This window comes from Pristiophorus japonicus, chromosome 7 (assembly GCF_044704955.1).
Source record: "Pristiophorus japonicus isolate sPriJap1 chromosome 7, sPriJap1.hap1, whole genome shotgun sequence".
In the NCBI taxonomy this organism is placed as follows: domain Eukaryota; kingdom Metazoa; phylum Chordata; class Chondrichthyes; family Pristiophoridae; genus Pristiophorus; species Pristiophorus japonicus.
Genome location: NC_091983.1, coordinates 102,453,023 through 102,474,626, shown reverse-complemented (window position 1 = coordinate 102,474,626; position 21,604 = coordinate 102,453,023). Strand labels below are relative to the sequence as shown.

General features: G+C 45.1%; 1 protein-coding gene and 1 pseudogene across 1 annotated transcript in view; both read left to right on the top strand.

The window, feature by feature from the left end:
- Positions 1 to 21,604, top strand: part of LOC139266820 (low density lipoprotein receptor adapter protein 1-B-like) — a 183,588-nt gene that overhangs the window by 12,882 nt on the left and 149,102 nt on the right. The gene's annotated exons all lie outside the window — the stretch shown is intronic.
- Positions 5,549 to 5,667, top strand: LOC139267544 (5S ribosomal RNA; annotated as a pseudogene).

Here is a 21,604-nt window from a genome sequence, read left to right as displayed (position 1 = left end):
AAGCCTCCCCCCCCCCCCCCCACCCCCCCCCCCCCCTCTCCCCTCAACACTATGGCAGTGGAATGTGAGCAGCTCCACGGAAATTCCCAGCATATGCATTCCACGAGTGAAGGTGACTACGTTCTGGTAATTCAGGAGCAACAAAATAAGAAATGAAGATATACTTCACAAGTGAAGCGCATAAAATAATTTAATAGCCACTATTGTGTGCAAGTACAGAGTGTCAAGGTTGTCAAAATGTCATGAATAAGATTTTTAATTGAGAGTGATCCATTAACTTTTTTTTAAAAACTTTCAATTTGAGTGGCGTTTTGATCTAATTTTGCAATGTTGAATCTTCAGACTGCCTCGAGACAACCATGTTAACTGATAGAGTTGCCATGGTTACATCAATTGCTAGCTGAAGACCGGCCTCGACACTGCTATTTGATACAGATTATTTTAAACTGCCTGTGCTCCATTCTGCTTGTTGCTTCATGTAGATGGGATAAGCCTGGATTTCATGGGGCTACAACCATGTGTCTCGTGCTGTTCTCAGTCACATGAATTGTATAAATCACATTAAAGCACTGCTTGCTAGTCTCTAACCATGCGGATGGAGGAGGCCTCATGTAATCCAAATTCTTCATACAAGTCACTTGAAGTACCATCATTGCTGGGCTCAAAATAGCACTACTTTTAACCAGAAATGAGGACTACAAGTTGGAGAAAAGTACCACAAAGTCTGGAAAGTTGCACTTTCATATTTTTCTTTTCCTCCTGATTAGAACGTAACCCTTGTGAATTGAGCATTTTAATTTATAATCCATTGCATGACATGCAAGGACTGAATAGCCTACTTTTGCTCTTATTTCTTATGGTCTTATTTCTTATGCATGATTAACAGCACATGAGTTACACAATGGAGCCAAGAGCCAAGGCCTCTTGATCGGTATAATAGTTTAGTAAGAATAGATGTGCATCTAAATCCTAAAAGATTATATGAAAAGGAGTCTGTTTTTTACCTGATCTATAATAAGTTTTACGTGTAGCTCATATTTCTTGTCTACTTCACACTTTAGATCTATTGTCAATTTAGATCTATTGCCTCTATCTGTCACACACTTTGGTGTCATGTCTTGCTTTTACTTAAACATTTCCCTTGTACTTACCTTTTCCTGACAATAGGTAGCATTGTGACTTGTACAAATTCCATCTCCTAGCTTTGTTTTACCGAACACCTGGTTGTGTTGCTGCTCCTTTCTCAGGTCTTTGGATCACCTATCTGCATCTCCTCCCTACTTTATTTCCTGTGACAGACCTTGGACTGTTGCTTGCTCCTGCTCCGACTTCTGCTTCTGCACAGCTTTCTGCTCCTGCTCCCCGTGTCAGTGACTGGCATCTGGTTGCTTGTCAACACTCCTTAATGTCCCATTTCTAATACATCATGGGCTATCTCTTCACCACATTGCCCATGGCCCCTGAACATCAAACAGGTCTTGGAGTTCGACCCCATGATGGGCCTGGATTTTTGACCACGGTTCTGGCTTTTACCTCTGCTTCTTAAGTCAAAGTACTTTCTTAATCATGCTTCTTAATATAGATTTCTTCTGCAACTTGTTTCTGTAAGCTAAGGCTCTATTTCTGTGTTGATTTGTTTGTGCATATTCGGTACCACTTGAACCTTTCTGTCGATAGTCTCCTGTCTCCATTCTGTTCCATTTTCATCTTGTCCACCACTGTATGAATTCAAAATCCTTGTCCTTGTTTCACTTCTGTGAAGTGCCTTGGGAGTGTTGCTATATTAAATGAAAGTTGTTGAATATTGTTGCTTGTTTGGGACATTGAGAGAAGGAAAATAAGTTGAAGTTGAATTGCAGAAGCTCCAATTTGCTTGGTTGATCAACTGACATCTTTCTCCCTTCCAAAAAAGCTCAAGATTTTCAGATAAGTTAATTGTTCTAGTTGTCCTTGTATCAATAAATGTTTGTTATATATGTGGACTTGTATTTATGTGGACTAGAGGGCTCATCCCCTGGAGTCCCAAGGGATCCCATAATCCCTTGGGAGCACAGGTATTTAAGGAGGCTTCACAGGTTGGAGAAGCACTCTGGAGACCTGCAATAAAAGACTAAGGTTACACTTTACTTTGAGCTCAGTGTTCAGTCTGGCTCTTTCTCTATACACAGTTTTATAAACTGCTGTACTTCCGATTTGGTATCTTTTTATGTTTAGTGTGGCCTACTTTTTGAAGTGTAGTCACAGTTGTAGGAAATGCAGCAGCCAATTTGCGTACAGCAAGCTCCCACAAACAGCAAGAGATAATGGCCAAATCTTTTTAGATGTTGACTGAAGGATAAATATTGGCTAGGACACCACGGATAACTCCTGCTCTTCTTCAAAATAGTGCCATGGCATCTTTCACGTCCACCTGAGCTGATGAGGCCTCGGTTTAACATCTCATCCAAAAGGCGGCACCTCTGACAGTGCAGTGCTGCACTGGAGTGTCAGCCTAGATTTATGTGCTTGGATCTCTGGAATGGGACTTGAACCCATAACCTTCTGACTTGGAGGCGAGAGTGGTACAAACTGAGCTACAGCTGATACTTTTAAGTGTATTGACTGCTAAACAAAGGGTATGGGCCTGAAAAACGAATTTTAATTTTGTGCTGTTTCAAATTTATCCATTTTAATAAAAAATAAAATTAAGAAACTTTAAAAAAAAAATGTTCATTATTTATTTCAGATTTGCCGTTTTCCCATGAGAGCCCCAATCTTTGTTCTGCGCTCTCTCTCATTTTTAAAAAGTTAGAATTTTAAGAGCTTATCCACTTCCTTATTCACTGTCTGAGAGAATTCTGCGTTTTGATTGGCTGCATAGATGTTTGTTTCACCACTGACTGAAAATTCCGGGCTATGATTTATATTCAGTTATGTTGCTGCAGATCTACTAGTACCGAAGGAACAATATTCTGGTGGATACTATGGCCATATATTAATGAATATGGTTTTGTGTAATATCTCCAAGTTTGCAGATGACGCTAAGCTGGGTGGCGGTGAGCGCTGTGAGGAGGTCACTAAGAGGCTGCAGGGTGACTTGGACAGGTTAGGTGAGTGGGCAAACGAATGGCAGATGCAGTGTAATGTGGATAAATGTGAGGTTATCCACTTTGGCAAAAATACGAAGGCAGAATATTATCTGAATGGTGGTAGATTAAGAAAAGGGGAGGTGCAACGAGACCTGGGTGTCATGGTCCATCAATCATTGAAAGTTAGCATGCAGGTACAGCAGAGTATAGGAGCAGGGAAGTCTTACTGCAGTTGTACAGGGCCTTAGTGAGGCCTCACCTGGAATATTGTGTACAGTTTTGGTCTCCTAATCTGAGGAAGGATGTTCTTGCTATTGAGTGCAGTGAAGGTTCACCAGACTGATTTTCCAGGATGGCAGGACTGACATATGAGGAGAGACTGGATCGACTGGGTCTGTATTCACTGGAGTTCAGAAGGATGAGCGGGGATCTCATAGAAACATAAAATTCTGATGGGACTGGACAGGTGAGATGCAGGAAGAATGTTCCTGATGTTGGGCAAGTCCAGAACCAGGGGACATAGTTTAAGGATAAGGGGTAAGCCATTTAGAACTGAGATGTGAAGAAACTTCTTCACTGAGTTGTTAACCTGTGGAATTCTCTACCGCAGAGAGTTGTTGATGCCAGTTCATTGGATATATTCAAGAGGGAGTTAGATATGGCCCTTTACGGCTAAAGTGATCAAGGGGTATGGAGAGAAAGCAGGAAAAGGGGTACTGAGGTGAATGATCAGCCATGATCTTATTGAATGGTGGTGCAGGCTCGAAGGGCCGAATGGCCTACTCCTGCACCTATTTTCTATGTTTCTATGTTTACCGAACTTTGATCCATTTAGAGTACTGCATTCAGTTTTGGACACCCCACATCAGGAAGGATATATTATCCTTGGAGGGGGTACAGCGTAGATTTACCAGAATTATACCATGGGTTGCATAAATTTGACTGAGTTTAGAAGGTTGAGGGGTGATCTAATTGAGGTTCTTAAAACTATAAAAGGATTCAATAGAGGAGCTATTTTCTCTAGTGGGGGAATCTGGAACAAGGGGGCTCAAAATTAGAGATGGTCAATCAGGAGTGAAATCAGGAAGTACTTTTCCACACAAAGGGTAGTAGAAATTTGGAATTCTTTCCCCCAAAAGGCTGTGAATGTTGGATCAGTTGAAATTTTCTAGACTGAAATCCACAGATTTTTATTAAGGGTAACGAGGGATATTGATCTCGGGCAGGTAAATGGAGTTGAGGTGCAGATTAGTCATGATTTAATTGAATTGTGGATCAGGCTTGAGGGATTGAATGGCCAATTCCTGATACCAAGTTCCTATACTTAGTGTCTGCACTATTCAATGTCATAGCCTGAGAGTTTTTCACAGTCTGAGCAATAACATTATGAGCTGTAAACCACACAGAATTTTCTTTCAAGCATTTTAATGAAGATTGCAACCTTTAACCCCTCAAATATTTCTCCTGAAAAGAATAATTGATTTCCAACTTTGGATACTACCAAGTAGGTGGGTGGTTCATATCAGAAATCTCTGGCATGCATACTAAAATTCCTGACAACAATATAATGTTTGACTGCCTACAAAATGTGTTTGCAATGGCTTTTTAAACTTAAAGGGGGTTTTTTGTTGATAGTGAAAACAAGCGCATAATGGGTGCTGTGCTATTAAGACGTGTCTGTATGAAAGTCTGGTTTTAGCGCACAATTTTGGTCCTAATTGCTGATTACCATAATTTGAACTTGCCTGGCGGTGCTAAAACAGACACCTGCAGGTTTAGCGCTCAGGTGCTGATCAGATGCAATTTTTGTGAAGCAGTATATGTGGGCTCCATGCAGCTACTTCCATTGAAGGTGTGGAGCATGCTGGCTGACAGGGACCAAGGGACAGGGCGCACAGGTTCTCAGATGTGGGACTGGAGGTCCTGCTGGAGCAGGTCCCGGTGGAGGAGGGATGTCCTGTACCCGCGGGGGGGAGAAAGGAGTCCACTTTGCTCTCCTGTCGCTCACTCCTGCAGCTGGTGCTGCTCTGCCTGGCCTCATGGGCTCCTCCCATTCTTCCTGAAGACCAAGGAGAACCCCTAGCACACTGCTCATGACCAAGCACGCCTTTTCTCCTGGTGACTCCTATAAGGTAGAATAGCACAGCATTCACTTTTTTTTTAGGTGAAGTCCTTCGAGAATTTCCAGCGTAAATGTTGGAGTTTTGCTGACGTTTTGACTGAGTGTCCCAGAAAGTCACCTGATGTGTTTTAAACATCCTCTTCAAACCTCCAGTGGCAAGTGAACAGTAAAAGGTGCTATACCTTTTTAAGTAGCACTCAAAATCCTCCTTTATTCCCAATCAGCTGGTCGCTGTTCGGAGAGAGCATTAAGTCAGGGGCTAGCCACCAAAATGCCGTGCAGCCTCCATAATGAGCGCTAGCAGGCAATTTAAGTGGTAATCAGCTGCTTAATGATCCTCCGGGTGGCCATTCTGAGGCAATACGGCCACACTAGTCTGAAAATGCCCGATCTCCTCTGATCTCAGAAGCTAAGGAGAGTCAGGCCTGGTTAGTACTTGGATGGGAGACTGCCTGGGAATACCAGGTGCAGTAGGCTCCAAAAGAGTTTCAGCTCTGTAAACAAGATGGCATTGTGTGCTAAACACAGGCTAAACTGGCTTTTCAGCTTAAGACACCATCTTTGGCACCCGAAGGAGCCATCGACCCCCCCCCCACATATTATCCTCCTCCAACATTGCAGTTTATGTGCATCCAATCTTGTAACAGTTGTGATGTAAATACAAATTCAATCCTACTGCCTACTAGTTCCATCTTCCCACAGTAGTGCTCCTTTTTTTTTCCTGATTTATGATGGCCTACTTTGTGGTTTTCTTTTCATGATCATCCCCTTTCGGTGCTGGGTGTGTAGCACGCTCGCCTCTGAGTCAGAAGGTTGTGGGTTCGAGTCCAACTCAAGGGACTTGAGCACAAATCTAGCCTGACACTCCAGTGCAGTACTGAGGGAGTGCAGCACTGTTGGAGGTGCCGTCTTTCGAATGAGACGTTAAACCAAGGCCCCGTCTGCCCACTCAGGTGGATGATATTTATCCCTCAATCAACACTTAAACAGATTATCTGGTCATTATCACATTGCTGTTTGTGGCAGCTTGCTTTGTGCAAATTGGCTGCTGCATTTCCTATATTATAACAGTAACTACACTTCTTCAAAAAGTACTTAATTGGCTGTAAAGCGCTTTGGGATGTCGGTAGTCGTGAAAAGCGTTATATAAATACAAGTCTATCTCGTTTTTTTTACTTTCCTTTTTCTTTCTGATGCATTAAGTTTCAGCAACATACTATAATTGCAAAGTCACAATTATCAGTGGATTTATTTTAACAGTAAAGGTTTTGTATGAATTTAATTTTTTCTTGCAGTACCATGTAACAATTACATAATGCTGCAATGAAAAGCTTTGCTGCCTTTCTGCTGGATGTGTCTTTTCCCCCCTCCTTTTTTAATATTGTATACCCCACGAAGAAGTCTAAATTAAATTGGTTAGCTTGGAAAGTACTATGCTTAAAGCGTCATTCCAATGTCTGTAGTTCTTTGAGTTATTTAACTGATAACTTGCATTTATATAGCACTGTTAATCTATGGAAACTTCCCAAGCCATTTCATAAGAGCATAATCAGACAAAAATTGACAGTCAAAGAAGGAGATATTGGGAGTGATTAAAAGCCTGATCAAAGAGTTGGGTTTTAAGGAGGGTCTTAAAGGAAGAGGGAGGTGGAAATGCAGAGATTTAGAGGGGGAATTCCAGAGCTTTCAGGCTTGGACGACTGAAAGCACAGTTGATAAAATGGTGGGGTGAAGGGGGTAATGCTACATTTTAGTATTGCTGTCTCAGAATTCAAACTGAATGACACTACCTACCTTTGATTTCATTTCCTGGACTATCTGGATGAAGTGATTATAGCTGTTATACATAGGAATGTCTTGTCAGGTTTTCCTCAACTTTTGCTAAACTTTTGTATTTGCACAAACTTCAAAGATGACATTTTTATGGAAATCTCCTGGTTGTGGGAAATGGTTGACATTTAACCAGTGGGTCATAGTGCAGTTTTTTTTTTGTGAAAACTTTGAAATATTCTGTTGTGTTTTTTGTAGTGCTAACCTCTGCGATTGTGTTTCACAAAAGTGTCAGCATATAGGGCCCAAGTTTCCACATGATTTGCGCCTGATTTTTAGGAGCAACTGGTGGAGAACGGACTATCTTAGAAATCACAATTCTCCACTTTTTTTTTCTGCAGTTCTAGTCGGGTAGAACAGTTCTACTTTGGAACAGAATTTTTTCTTCAAAAGGGGGCATGTCCGGCCACTGACGCCTGATTTGAAAGTTTCCACAGTGAAAACGTACTCCAAACTAAAGTAGAATGGAGCAAGTGAAGATTTTTGTAGAACTGAAAAAAACCTGTTCTACACATTAAAAAATCAGGTGCAGGTTACAAATTAGGCGTCCGGAATGAGGTGGGGGGGGGGAGGGGAACTCATTAAATTCTATAATAAATCCTTATTTATACTTGTACAAATAAATCCAACCTGAATAAACATTTATAAGCAAAGAAAAGATTAAATAAACCATCTTCCTACCTGTGTGAAAGTGCTTCAGGCAGGCCTTTCGGGACCGAAGGCTGAACGGGCCGGCCCGAGACTTCGGGCAGGGCCCATCCCCAGCACCAGATTTACAGGTAGGTGGCATTGGAGAGGAGAGTCCCGGGGGGGGGGGGGGAGAACGGAGCAGGAACAGGAGGGGGGGCGGGAAGCGGGAACATGAGCGGGGGTCTGGTCGGGGGGGGGGGGGTGGGGAAGCGGGTGTCGGATCTGGTCCGGAGGCAGGGTGGGGAGGGGCGCTGGGAAGAGCGGGTGTCGGGTCTGGCCCGGAGGCGGGGGGGGGGAGCGGGTGTTGGGTCTGGTGCGGGGTGGGGGGGGGGGGGGAAGCAGGAGCTGGCCGTGGGAGGAGCCTTATTCACACAGCCCCAGTAAGGCCATTCAGCCAGGGCTAGGGGCTGCGTGCTTCGGGCCCCTCCCACACAGTTCGGCGCCTGGAGCTACTGCACTTGCGTGCCCACTGTAGCGCGCATGTGCAGAGGTCCCGGCACTGTTTTCAGTGCAGGGACCTGGCTCCGCCCCCCCACAGCTCGTGCTGGCTGCACCGAGGGCCAGAGGACCTGTAGGTAGGTGGAGAATACCGAGGATTTTTTTAGGCGCACTTTGTGGCGCGAAAAACGGGCGTCCAGGTCGGGACTGCGCCGTTCAAGGCGCGTGTGGAAACTTGGGTCCATACTGTGTAATTTGGCAGGTACAATGCATGTCTGCATGATTACTTCCAAACCACCAGGCAGACTGCTTTGGTACCTGGGGTGGGAAATACAAAAAATATCAAACCCTTAACTTGTTTTTGCAGAAGCTCCAATTTAAATTATCACTTGACAAGGCAATGCAAAATGGGCTAGATGGGCATAATGTCCCCTTTGTCTTACACAACCAAAGGGATTATAGTTTGTAGTTTACTTTATCCTGCAGATGTCCATGCTATACGTTTGACACCAGTAATTGTGATTAAGCTTACTTTTTGTCCCTGCTGTGTTTCTATTTTCTTGTTGGCATAGTATCTGTTGCTGCATGAAGCAAGGTTGTTATAGTTTTACAAAGCAGTTATGCACATTTTGTGTTGTAGCAAGCTGATTTCAGCTTCATCGAGTTGTAAAATATGCAGTGCAGCTGAACTGAATTGAGTTTGAGGGAACAACTGCAAATGATGGAATGTGAACTTTTTAGACTTCATAGAATCATAGAAGTTTACAGCACGGAAAGAGGCCATTTCAGCCCATTATGTCCATGCCGGGACTTTGGGGTCGAAATTCAGTATCTCCCTGTTTGGGGGCGGTAATCAAGGCGAGGCAGGCCTTCCTGCACCCGGTGTGGAAGTCCCACCCTGGTCGCGAAATTTGGGTGCTCCACTTCCCCTCGGGGGTGGGTCTGGGGCAGTAAGCGCGCAAAATTTTCAGCACTACGCGGCCTGTCCACGTTGCTCCTCTCCACCGGGGATGCAGGGTGCCATGGCCACGGCTGACATCGCCTGCGGTGGCCTTACTGGGTGCTACTCCATTTCCGCTGCGGGGCAAAAATGGGTCGCTGCGTACGTTGGCAACATTGCTGGCACAGCGGACCGGGGCGCTACTGGCGGGAGCGGGACGCTGCCAGTTTGTGCCTCCGCTAACTCCCGCGCAATTTCACGGGAGGTGGTAGCGCCGCCCCCTCCCGCCGGGCAAGTGATCATTTGCACCTCGTTAGCACCAGCGCCACCCAGAGGCACTAGCTGGAGGTGCAAACAATGCAAATTGCTCCCTCTTTATTTTTAAAATGTAGAAAGTTTGGACCAACTTTACATTTTTAATGTTTAATGAAGAGTTGATGGGAATTAGCTCTTTGCTAATTAAAAATATCACTAGCATTTGGAGGGAGGTTGGTAGAGCTCTGTGCACATTATTAAGTACACGTGCAGAACTCTGCTTTCTCCACAGTGCAGTCATTAGTAAAACCGATTGCTTTCCGCTCCCGCCTTTGGCATTAGATAATGCTCTCAAATAGCACTTTCAGTGCCACTAACATTAGACACCAAAAAACTTGAGCCCAAGTTTAACATCGTATTTTAGTTATGAGGACAGATTGGATAGGCTCGGTTTGTTCTCATTGGAACAGAGGAGGTTGAGAAGAGACCTCATTGAGGTGTACAAAATATTGAGGGGCCTGGACATAGTGGATAGTAAGGGTCTATTTCCATTAGTGGAGGGTCTATTACGAGGGGGCATAGTTTTAAGGTAGTTGGTGGAAGGTTTAGAGGGGATTTGAGGGGGGGGCTTCTTTACGCAGAGTTGTGGGGATCTGGAACTCGTTGCCTGGAAGAGTGGTGGATGCAGAAACCCTCACCACTTTTAAGAGATGGTTGGATGGGCACTTGAGGTGCAGTAACCTGCAGGGTTACGGACCTAGAGCTGGTAATTGGGATTAGACTGGATGACCTTTTTGTTGGACGGAGCAGATATAATAAGTACTGTAGGGAATCGAATATGGCCAGGGTGATCATCTGGACTAGTTTTGATCACCTGGATGGGTCAGAGAGGAATTTTCCCAGATTTTTTTCTCTCTAAATTGGCCTGGGTTTTTATCTGGTTTTTGCGCCTCTGGTTGGGGTGGAGTGTAGAATGTTTCAGGACAAGGGGTGTCACAGTTGCGGTAAGGCGGATTGGTTGGGCTGGGTGCCCTTTGCCTTTGTTGTTGTTCATAAGTTTATATGTAACCGTGCGGCTCTTTGTCGGCTGGCGCGGACACGATGGGCTGGAATGGCCTCCTTCTGTGCTGTAAATTTCTATGTTTCTTAATAGTGAGTGATGTGGGGAAAGAAATGGTTCAGTTGTTGAATCTAATTAATATTCCTGTAGATCACAACACTCATGAGAAAAGTGTGCTTGGCAATGTTTTGAAACAAAGGTAATGGAAATTTTTATCAGAGCTACACATGGTGGCGTTCAAAGGGAACTGAGTGGTTTAGAGAATTAAATTGTATGATTACCTGACATTTATCTAAAGAGAAATTAAAGGTTGCAGGTTACTAATAATAAAAGAATATTCCAGGATAAGGTTTTATAATTGAGACTAATCTCAAGTTTCCTTCTTGCTCCATAATAACAGTTTCTCCATTGGTGGTAGGCTTCCTGATCAAAGCCACAATTTTCTACTTGCAGAAGTGCACTGTGCCTAGCTGTGATATAGGATAAATACCCAATTACACTCAACCAGCCCCACTGCTCAAAACATATATACCTGTAATATGTAAAGTCTTGCATATGGCATGTGCTTCCTGGCTATATTAAACTTGCTCCCCGTGGGATAATTTTTGCATTATTTGTATGTCAACGTCTATAATAGTAAAACATTACATCAACAGAGAGTCAGTCAGTGGCTCCGTGGATAGCACCCTCGCCTCTTGAGTCACAAGGTTGTGGATTCAAGTCTCACTCCAGGAACTTGAGCACATAAATTTAGGCTGACACTCAGTGCAGCACTCCCTCAGCACTGCACTGGTCAGAGCTGCCATCTTTCAGATGAGATATTAAACCGAGGCCTGCCTGCTCTCTCGTGTGTGTTATGTATGGAGAAAGAGTCAGACTGAACACTGAGCTGTAAAATGTGATCTTTAGTCTTTTATTGCAGGTCTCCAGAGTGCCTCTCCAACCTGTGAGGCCTCCTTAAATATCTGTGCACCCAAGTGATTATGGGATCCCTTGGGACTCCAGGGGATGAGCCCTCTGGTGGCTGTACAGAGTAAATACAAGTTTACATATATAACAAGATGGACGTAAAAGATCTCATGGCACTATCTTGAAGAGCAAGGAAATTATCCCAGGTGTCTTGGGCATTATTTATCCCTCAAATCACCAAAAACAGATTATCTGGTCTTAGCACATTTTGTGGGAACTTGCTGTGTACAAATTGGCTGCTGCGTTTCCTACATTACAACAGTGACTACACTCCAAAAGTACTTCATTGGCTGTAAAGTGCTTTGAGACATCCGGTGGTCATGAAAGGTGCTATAAATCAAAGTCTTTCTTTCATTTTTCACACTAATTGTAGACCTTCTGGCGCTAGGTTGCTCGTGGTATTCGTCACCAAGTCTGCCCAACATTTTAGTTTTTCTTCTCTCCCTTATCTACATCTACAATTTAAAAAGTTTAGTTTTTACTGTTGTATTTTATTTCCTCACGCAGGTCCACTTACTGTCTGTCTCTGGTTCCTGTGCCTGTTTCTAGGTTTCCCACTTGTACTGGGTGCCAGGCTGTTGCCGAGCTGTGTATATTTGCAGGACTGCCTATGATGATTTGCAGGTATTCTGCTCCTGTACCAGGCTAGGCCACTTCCTTTTCTCTATCCTGTATTCTTTTGCCCCATCCCCCCCACCCCGTACAAGCATGCAGTAATTCTGGCCATTGCCCTTTTCCTGGTCTCTTACTTTGAACATCTCACCTTATTCCTCTCGCCTCTCATTTAAAGTTCTCGTTCTCTACCGCCCACTCAAGTACCATTAAAATGTTATAACTGATATTTCTTCACTGCTTTCCTCCCTCAGCCTCTGCACTGAGTGACTTCTCATCCTCTGTGATTTCAACTTCCATCTCAGTTCATCATGCTCTCTCTCCTGAGTTCACTACCCTTCTATCCTCCCTTAATCTCTCCCTCAATGTGAACGCCCCAACCCATATTCACGGCTACCTGCTTGACCTTGCCATCTCACGTGGCCTTGCTATTCCCTCTGTGCCAATTGCAGATAAGGCCATTGCTCTCCACCCACATCCCCTGTCCTCATCCCAATCCCGCTTCCTTCTGCATCTGCCTCTGGGAGGAAAAAAACTCTCTCCAAACTTTTTTTACAACTGCACTTATGAAATTTGAACTGTCCAGCCTTTGGCCTTCCATTCACCATGACATTTCTGCAGCCACCAATCTGCTCACCCCTATCTTTGATGCCCTAGTCCATATTAAAACCATTACTCGCTCTCGCCGTTCCACCTGGCACGGCCCTCATCTGCGCTCCCTCAAGTCCAAGGGCCGCAGACTTGAACGGATATGGTGAACAACTAGTTTAGCCATTCACTGCCAGATCTGGCTGGACCACAAAACATTATCAGATCCTACTCTTGTCTACCAAAACTGCTCCCTATATTCCATGATCATTCTGAATGCAATAATAAATCCCGGCTACTATTCTCTACTGCTAACCGTTTTCTTTAAACCCCTCTCCCCTGTCTCCACCACACTCGCCTCCAGCAACAAGTGCGAGGAGGTCATGGACTTCCCCATGCACACCAGGTCAAACCTGAGGTTCCCCCCCCTGGCCCTGAACTCTCATCTTTCTCCAGTTTCCCCCTGATCTCCCCTCTTGACCGCTCCACGCTCACTTTGTCCATGAGACCCACTTCCTGCTCCCTTGACCCTATTCCCACTAAATTGCAGACCACTTGACGTCCTTTTTCTGGCTCCCATGTTAGCTGACATTGTTAACGGTTCCCTCTTCTCTGTTACTGTCCTCCTCTCCTTCAAATCTGCCGTTATTTCTCAACAAACCAAACCTTGACCCCAATGTGCTTGCAAGCTACTGCCCCATCTCCAACATCCCTTTCCTCTCAAGTCCTTGAACATGTTGTCGCCCCCCCCCCCCCCCCCCCTCAAATCCGTGCTCACCTTTCCCGGAACTCCATGTTTGAATCCGGTTTCTGCCAAATTACCGAAACGGCTCTCATCAAAGTCACAAATGACATTTACTGTGACTGTGACAAAGGTAAACTATCCCTCCTCCTTCTCGACCTGTCTGCAGCCTTTGACACGGTTGACCACTGCTGCATCCTCCAATGCCTTTTCACCATCATTCAGCTGGGTGAGACTGCACTCGTCTAGTTCCATTCTTATCCATCTAATTGTAGTCAGAAGATCTCCTGCAATGGCTTCTCATCCTGACCTCTCATTGTTGCCTCTGGTGTCTCCCAAGGATCTATCCTTGACCCCCTCCTATTTCTAATCTATATGCTGCCCCTTGGCGACATCATCCGAAAACACGGCGGGGCCGAAATTGGCCCTTTTTTTTAAGGCCTCTAAGAGGTGGTAATCGGGTGGTAAGGCCTTTCTGACTGGGGGCAGGCGGATGGTGCGACCCATCCAGAATTACCCCCGGGCTAGGGGCGCCGCACCTTGTGTTTCCACCCCTCTCGGCGCACTGACCCGTGCACCTGACAGCTTCGAGTCGGGAAGCTGCCAGTGGCTGGACGGTGCATCTACCCTTAAAGGGGAGGGCGCACCATCACAGCCACCATTTTGTGTTAATTATCGTCTGACTCTGCAGTCGGCCAGACAATGGCAGTCGCTGGGTCACCGGCACGTCTGCGTTGGCTGACATCATCATCGCTGTGCAGACGTGGTGATGGACGCTGCCTCACTCCCGACGCACACCTGCACCTACACCGCCTCGAACAGTGCTTCAAAGTGCTGGGCGGTAGTGAAAAAGTTAGAGCCGAATTTTCCGTGTCCTCCTTTCGACTACCGTTGGGCGGTCATAATTTGAATTGTGCGTCCTAAACGGGCAGGAAGACAATTTAACCCCCTGCGTCAGTTTCCACATGTACCCTGATGACGCCCAGCTTTGCCTCATCACCACTTCTCTCGACCCCTCCACGGTCTCTAAATTGTCAGACAGCTTGTCCGACATCCAGTACTGGATGAGCAGAAATTATCTCCAATTAAATATTGGGAAGACTGAAGCCATTGTCTTTGGTCCCTGCCACAACTTGTGTTCCCGAGCCACTGACTCCACCCCTCTCATTAGCATCTATCAGGCTGAACCACACTGTTCGCAACCTTGGTGTCATATTTGACACTGAAATAAGCTTCCGACCACACATCCGCAGCAGAACTAATACCCCTATTTCTCACTCCACAACATTGCCCGTCTCTGTCCTTGCCTCAGCTCATCTGCTGCTGAAACCCTCATCCATGCCTTTGTTACTTCTAGACTTGACTACTTCAACGCACTCCTGGCTGGCCGCCCACATTCTACCCTACGTAAACTTGAGGTCATCCAAACTTGGCAGCCCGTGTCCTAACTCGCACAAAGTCCCATTCACCCATCACCCCTGTGCTTGCTGGCTCCCAGGTATGCAACACCTCAATTTCAAAATTCTCATCCTTGTTTACAAATCCCTCCATGGTCTTGCTTCTCCCATCTCTGTAATCTTCTTCAGCCTCACAACCCCACGAGATATCTGCACTCCTGAAATTCTGCCCTCTTGAGCATCCCTGATTGATTATAATCACTCAACCATCGGTGGCTGTGCCTTCAGCTGCCTGGGCCCCAAGCTCTGGAACTCCCTTCCTAAACCTCTCCGCTTCTCTAGCTCGCTTTCTTCCTTCAAGACGCTCCTTAAAACCTACCTCTTTGACCAAGCTGTTGATTATCTGCCAAAATTTCTTGTGTGGCTTGGTGTCAAATTTTTGCCTTTAACACACGTGTGAAGTGCCTTGGGACATTTAACTACGTTAAAGCCACTATATAAATACAAGTTGTTATCTCATGCCTCCTGTTCCTCCTGCTTCTCTCCCTCTCCTGGAGCTGCCGATACTAATTATAAATTGGTGGTTTCCCTGTAGCTCAAGGTAAACATGGTCAGTGTGGGCAGGCTCTGGGCAGGTGAAGGTGGTAGGCTGCCAGGAGCAGGATGAGAACTGGCAATAGGTAGACCAGCCAGCAAGACGATAGACCTGAGCAGGAGTGGGCCAGTGGTAGAGAGGGAGTGGGCAAACAGACATCAGGTCAGAGAGAGAGATTGGGCGATGAAGAGAAATTTGAAGGGGCTGGTGAAAGAGAATCGGGGGAATGAGAGAGAGATAGAGATAGAGAAAGATCTTCTATCACATTTTACCTTGCCATCCTGAACGTCTATCCTTCCCCACCACAGTACTGCCAAGTTCCAGTATTCCCAAACTCAGCAACACCTCCCAATGCTATTAAAACCAGCACCACCACCCTAGTTTTACCAACACGAGGGAAAAACCTACTTGACCTCGTCCTCACCAATCTACCCATCGCAAATGCATCTCTCCAGGACAGTGTTGGTAGGAGTGATTGTGGAGATGAAGTCCAGTCTTCACATTGAGGGGACACTCCATCCATGCGTGATGCGACCACCGTGCTAAATGGGATTGATTCAGATCAGATTTAGCAGCTCAAAACTGGGCATCCATGGGGCACTGTGGGCCATCAGCAGCAGTAGAATTGTATTGCACCATAATCTGTAACCTCATGATCCAGCATATCCCTCACTCTACCATTACCATCCAGCCAGGGGATCAAACCTGGTTCAATGAGGAATGCAGAAGAGCCATCATTATGTATGTATGTATGTATGTTGACCTTGCCCAAATGTAAGACTTGCCACTAGGGGCACACCTATGGGAGACTTGAGGGTCAGCTGTGCACCCTGGGGCAAGCCGATATAACAGGTTCCTCACTCTAGTCTGAATAAAGAGACCAAAGTCACAACAGTTTTAGCTTGTGATAGTCCTGTGAATTTATTCTGAACATAATCATCATAGAGGAGGACTTGGAATCGAGTAGGACTTGCTTCCACTCTTAACATGAGTTCTTAAGAGGCTGAACAGTCCAATACGAAAACCACAGACTCTGTCACAGGTGGGGCAGTTAGTCATTGAGGGAAGGGGTGGGTAGGACTAGTTTGCCGCACGCTCTATCCGCTGCCTGCGCTTGATTTCTGCATGCTCTTGGCGATGAGACTCTGTGCTCAGCGCCCTCCCAGATGCACTTCCTCCATTTCGGGTGGTCTCTGGCCAAGGACTCCCAGATTTCAGTGGGGATGTTGCACTTTATCAGGGAGGCTTTGAAGATATCCTTGTAATGTTTCCTCTGCCCATCTTTGGTTCGTTTGCCGTGAAGGAGTTCCGAGTGGAGTACTTGTTTTGGGAGTCTTGTCTTTCATGCGAACAATGTGACCTGCCCAGTGTGGTCAGTGCTTCAATGCTGGGGATGTTGGCCTGGCCGAGGACGCTGATGTTGGTGCGTCTGTCCTCCCAGGAGATTTGTAGGATCTGCAGAAGAGCATGCCAGGAACAGCGCCAGGCATACCCAAAAAATGAGGTTCCAACCTGGTGAAGCTACAATAGAAACAGCATGCTAAGTGATCCCACAACCAATGGATCAGATCAAAGCTCTGAAGTCCTGCCACATCCAGTCATAATTGGTGGCGGACAATTAAACAGCTAATGGGAGGTGAAAGCTCCCTGAATATCCTCATCCTCAATGATGCACACGAATGCAAAAGGCAAGGCCAAAGCGTTTTCTACTATCTTCAGCCAGAAGTGCTGAGTGAATGATCTCTCTTGGCCTCCTTCTGAGATCCCCACCATCACAGAAGCCAGTCTTCAGCCAATTCGACTCACACCACTTGATACCGAGAAGCAGCTGAGCGCACTGGATACAGCAAAGGCTATGGGCCCTGACAACATCCCGACTGCCGTGTTGAAGATTTGTGCTCCAGCACTAGCCACGCCTCTAGACAAGATGTTCCAGGACAGCTATGACACTGGCATCTATCCGACAATGTGGAAAACTGCTGTTGTGGTTTTAAAAAAAATAAACCACACTCAAATCTGCTGAGTCCAGCAAGTAAAGAATTTTATTCGAGTACATGCAAGGGAGTGATCCTCAGTTGCCGGAGATACCACACTCAACAAGAGAGTTTGTAGCATACTTTTATAATGCAGAAGTTACTGTACTTTGGGTTGTTTTGCGACGGTCAAATCAGTACACACTGTTTCAACACATCAGATGAGGTTCACAACCCAGTTAATCAATGGAGTTTATTCCAGTGCAGCAGGTGTCTCTCATCTTAACTCCTTCTCGCCTGGGCCTCCCATTCCCATCGCACCCTGCCTGGCCTTCATTTTCCTTAACTTCTTGTTTTGAACATAACGATGAGTAATTTTCTCAAGCTTCTGACTGGCACTTTATTTTCCCAAGCTTTTAAATTAAGCTAGCTGTTTGTGCTTAAGAAACCCAGCATGTCTTGGTTAAGAACCATTACTATCTACAGCGCTTATTTCAAAGATACACTTTACTAACAATTCAAGTATTGCTATTATAATAGTCTAGCTGTTGTAATGTTAGCCTAGCCCCACTTGTCCCACTTCACTGCCCAGGTAAGTCCTATCCACAAAAACTGGATTTGTCGGATTGGATTTGTCCCATCAGTCTACCCTCAATTATCAGCAAAGTGATGGGAGGTGTCGTCGACAGTGCTATCAAGCGGCACTTGCTCACCAATAACCTGCTCACCGATGGTTCCACTCGAACCACTCGACTGCAGAACTCATTACAGCCTTGGCCCAAACATGGACAAAAGAGCTGAATTCCAGAGGAAGTGAGTGACTTCCCTTGACATCAAGGCAGCATTTGACTGTGTGTGGCATCAAGGAGCCCGAGTAAAACTAAAGTCAATGGGAATCAGGGGGAAAACTCTCCACTGGATGGAGTCATACCTAACACAAAGGAAGATGGTTGTGGTTATTGGAGGTCAATCAACTCTGCCCTAGGATAGCGCTGCAGGAGTTCCTCAGGACAGTGTCCTAGCCCCAATCATCTCCAACTGCTTCATCAATGACCTTCCCACTAAGGTCAGAAGTGGGGACGATTACTGATGATTGCATAGTGTTTAGTGCCATTCGCAACTCCTCAGATAATGAAGCGGTCCATGACCACATACAATAAAACCTGGACATCATTCGGGCTTGGGGCAATAAGTGGCTAGTAACATTCGTGACTATCTTCAAGCGAGAGTCAAACCACCTCCCAGTGACGCGCTCTCGCTCCTCCTGCGCACCATGCACTGCGGCAACTTGCCAAGACTTATTTGATAGCACCTCACTAACCCACGATCTCTACCACCTAGAAGAACAAGGGCAGCAGGCACATGGGAACACCATCACCTCCAAGTTACACACCATCCTGACTTGGAAATATATCGCCGTTTCTTCGTCATCGCTGGGTCGATATTCTGGAACTCCCTCCGTAACAGCACTATTGGAGTACCTTCACCACACTGACTGCAGGGGGGTGTCTGCAGTGGGTCAAGAAGGCGGCTCGCCACCACCTTCTCGAGGGCAATTGGGGATAGAAATTGAATGCTGGCCTTGCCAGTGATGTCCACATCGCAGGAACTAATATTTTACAAATGGGCACGTAGCCAGATACTCCGCTCCTGCAATTTCTGTGCCAATATATGCCCTGACTTATTGTGAGAAATGCTATGGAGATCTACTAATGTAATATTCATTTGATGGTTACTCAAAATAGTTTTTAAATGGATGTAAGAGATTATTCCCATCTAGAAAACCCTTAAATATTATTGCGATTTTGTATTCATTTGTGTAAGTTGTTTCCCTTGGTGGTTTTCGATGCAGCCCCACATTACAATAGTTCTAGACCTGGGAGTGATTACTGTACTGAACAGATGACTGTCACAAACAAATACCTTGGTCTCAACCGTCAGTGCTTTATTAAAGCTACCTCAACACAGCAAAACTACAAGTAAACACAGTGACGATGTAGTACAATCCAATACCTTGGTGTGTCTAAACCGCCCCTATTGCGAAGTACCCAACATCTAAACCCTCTGCTCTGGTCCACAGTGTACCCCTGAATCTGTACCAACTGGCTGGGTGTACCCCTATGGTCCTCGCAGCAAAACCTCCCCACTAAAACCCTTCTAAGGCTTGGTTGGGAGAACACACGACACTTCACACACTGGCTGTGATCTTAAAGATGCGTGGACAGGGATGATGCTTACTCGCTGCTTCTGGTGAAAATGTGTCTTTTCTGGTTCTGTACTGTTTGGTTTCTTCTCTCGGTCCCAGACATAGTGCTCAGTCCTTGTAGAGGTGAAGCAAGTGAGAGAACCATGCCATGCGGCCACCTTTTTTATATCTAAAGTCTGTTTGCTTCTTCTGGCCCAATAAAGTTTTTTTGTTTCGAGGCTTCTGTCTGAGTGGCCCACATGTATTCCACTGATGGCTGGTTGATGGGGTTTTGTTTCCAACTGGTCTGGGGCCTAATGGTTTTCTATTCTGGCTTCTCTCCTCTCGGTTATCTCATTCCAGGTAATGGCTTGATCTTGGACAGTTCACATTGCTTCACAATGGACCCTCCATCTTTGCCCATTACCTGTGATGAGTTGCCTTCTCCTGGCCATTGTAACTTCCCAGACCACCCACGCCTGTCAGATGTGGATTTCGAGTACAACATGGAAAAGTACCTGGGCCCCTCCCACAGCAGGCTGCAGTGAGAAATATTAAAATGCAATGTCCAGATATCCAACAATCCTTGGAGTGCCAATGCTACATTTGCATGTGATTTCAATCTATCCATTGTTAAATTGATATAATGCATTTGAATAATTTCATTTTAACAAATCCTATTGGTCAGCTTTCAATGCTAACAGCATGGTTAGACACTGTAGGGGCAATTTTAACCCTACTTGCTCAGCAGAACCCTGGAAGATGGGCAATTAAAATCACCCTGGCTCTTACCTGTCCAAAATCCACCATGATCGCATCATCTGCAATTTTAAACTCTCCTGAGCAGGCAGCAAGGATGCGCGCCCGGAGCCAACAAGCTCCTTCTTTACGTATACATTTTGCGACCGGATGACATCATTGAGACCCAACACTAATTTAATTACAGGCCTGAGCGGGAAAGTCACCTGGAGTTAAAATCGGGGCCACTATCTCCAACCTTCACTCCAGCTACATTAAAGTACGTGAAAGTGATATGTATTTCTCAGTAATTTAGCACTGCAGGAAATTATTGCAATAGTATCCTGTACAGCAATCAATTCCTTTCCCCTGTTTTATATCTCTGGGTTATATATCAGAAAATCTCTTTGTTCCCCTTCTTCGCCCCTGGCTTACAGGACTGTACCTTTTTAACATGTTTCCCAGACCCAACAGATTGGTGGCATCAGATTTTAATTTGCTTAAAACCATGCTTTTGGATCAAAACAGAGGAACCATTATTACCTTAAGAATGATGCAATTTACTGGTAATATCATTTCAGCCTTCTCGTTACATTCGAACACCCAAAGAGAATAATGTTACAGTATAAGCAGGAAAGGAGTATGCATTTTTGTCTTGAGCCTGTTATAGATTTTACAGATCTGTTGTTTTAACTAAAAGAATATAAATTATGTACCAGATGTGAGGAACATTGTTTGCCATTTTTAACCATGTTTGTTCTAGAGATACAAATGTAGACTGAAAATGTCACTTTTTGGAGTTGTCTGATCTTGACAGCTCCTCGTAAAATCAGAGTTTAAGTTTTATTCTCTACCACAAGGAGTTTTGGGTGATGGATTTTCCTCTGTTTAGCTTGCACTGTCTTAAATCACTATCTTTGTCCCTTAAGGTTTGAAGAACACTCCTTACCTGTGCCAATATGAGATTTTAAATTGCTGTTGGTTATGATTTTGGCCTCTTGAATGTGGTTTTTAATTCGTTGTCTGCTAGGAACAGGATTGACATTGTCCAGCCTTATTAAGCTATCTTGGAGAAGAAAGCTTTCATCCTGTTCGTGTTGGCTGGTTTGTTTTGAATGTAAGTCGATGAAAGACCCTAATTAGGCTTTATTCTAGTCATGGTACCAGGAGATTGCTGGTGCAATGATTATTTCACATAGCCTCTATTGAATCCAAACGTTTAGGAATTTATATTATTTTCAGTGGGATTATGGCAGTTTTGTGTTGCTGTGTGGGAAGTTTTAGAAACAACTTTATTGTAAGCTATTTTAGTGTTTGCTTTTTAAGTGCTTTTTTAAAAAAAACCATAAACTTAGTTCCATGAGCAGAAACTGAGTTTATAAAATGTTTAAAATCTAGTGCT